Source organism: Myotis davidii, unplaced genomic scaffold, assembly GCF_000327345.1.
Source record: "Myotis davidii unplaced genomic scaffold, ASM32734v1 scaffold392, whole genome shotgun sequence".
NCBI classification, from domain to species: Eukaryota; Metazoa; Chordata; class Mammalia; order Chiroptera; family Vespertilionidae; genus Myotis; species Myotis davidii.
In genome coordinates, this window is record NW_006284244.1 from 624,614 (window position 1) to 626,756 (window position 2,143).

Genomic DNA, 2,143 nt, shown 5'->3' on the forward strand with positions numbered 1-2,143 from the left:
TCTGATATAGGATTTTGAGAAGGAAAAGAAATCAGAATAAAAAAAGCCAATATGCCTGGCTGGTGTTGCTCAGCGATTGAGTGTCAACCTATGAACCAGAAGGTCATAGTTCGATTTCCAGATCAGGGCACATGCCTGGGTTGTGGGTTCGATCCCCAGTTGGGGGCATGGGAGACGCAGCCAATCAAAGAGTTCCTCTCTCATCATTGATGTTTCTATCTCCCTGTCTCTCTCACTTCCTCTCTCTAAAATCAATAAAATAATATCTTTAAAAAATTGTACACATATACATATAATTTGCCATGAATCCCCTGTTTATGGGGTTTTTGCTAATCAGGTCATTTTATTTCTTTATCTGAGATTAATCAGACATGTTTGGGCTTTTTATATGGAGAATGAAACTTTTAGAATGGTGAAGCAGAGGGAACTGCTCTAGATTGAGTATTCCTCACGTGTTCATAGCTATCCACGCTAGGGTCTGCAGAGCACTCCAAGAGACTTAAGAGACTTTGGAGCTCTCTCAAAAGCTGAGCCTGGGAAAATCATTCATTCATTCACTTTTATAAAAGTATCAAAGTATTATTGGTTTGAGGTATAGTCTAAATATTTGAGATAGAATTATTAAACATATTCTTGCTTTAAAAAGATCTTACAATGTACTGAGAGAAAATATTACAAAGGTAATAAGTACTAGGATGATGGATAAAAGGTGACCCACTCTACCTTGAATTCAGAAAAGGATTCTCAAAGTAACATTTTGACCATAAAGAATGGAGCAGAGGGAATAGTGCTTTCAAAGGACAGAATTGGGAAAGGGATAGGCTTTAAGTGCAGTATGGTGGCATGTAGAATATGGGATTGTGATAGGGATGGGGAGATGCTGAGTTGCTTAAAGCAACTTTAAAGACAATTTGTGTGTGTGTGTGTGTGTGTGTGTGTGTGTGTGTATAAAAGGGTCTTCAGTATCATAATTTGGAGTTTGAGCTTACTATTAAGAGCAATGTGTAGGCAGTGCATAAGAATGAGTGTAATATGAGTCTACGGCAGCCGTGGGCAAACTACGGCCCGCGAGCCGGATCCGGCCCATTTGAAATGAATAAAACTATTGAAATAAAAGACCGTACCCTTTTATGTACTGATGTTTACTTTGAGTTTATATTAGTTCACACAAACACTCGATCCATGCTTTTGTTCCGGCCCTCTGGTCCAGTTTAAGAACCCATTGTGGCCCTCGAGTCAAAAAGTTTGCCCACCCTTGGACTCTATGGTGTATGGTTTATGTAAATGGTAGAGGCTCTAAGGCTATAACAGTCATGCAGGTGAGAATAAGTGAGGGACTGAATTAAGGAAATAGAAGTAATGTTGAAGAAGAGTGGTTAGAGAAATATTTATGAGAGAGTAGAATCTGAAAAAACAAAAACATACAAAACAAAAACAGACTCAGAGAAACAGAGGCCAAACTGATGGTTGCCGGAGAGGAGGGGATGGGGGATATGAGATGGGTGAAAGAGATGAAAGTAAGTATAGTCAATAATATTATGATAACCTTGCATTGTGACAGATGATTACTAAACTTAGTGTGGTGATCACATTGTAAGGACTATAAATGTCAAATCATTATATTGTACACCTGAAACTAATATAATATTGTATACCAACTCTACTTAAGTAAAATTAAACATAGAATCAAAGAACTTGTCAATAAATGTCACGCAGTTGGAGAAGATGCCAAGGTTTCTATTTTAGTTAATGATATATAGGAAACATAAGCGTTCAGAGGAGATTTGGGGACTAACAACCAACAATAGTGTTATGATATCTGGAATATCATTCAGGAAGAAATGTCCATTAGTCATATAGGTCTGTGACTAGGAAGAAATTCAAAATTGTAAATATAAATCTGGTCATTCATTTTGGTCAGTGAAGACACTAGGGAAAACAAAACTGGAATTCTAGTGGAACTAAGGTAGATACGTTTATAAAAGGCTGATAAAAATCAGATCTTGGTTGTTTTCAGTCCTGGTTGTTTTCAGTCCTTGATCAGCCCAACTGCAGTGTTCATTCTTGAATCTCATCTCTCCTTTCTTGTCACCTGTATATTGGTTTCTCATTGCTGCTGTAACAAATGATCACAAACAACTAA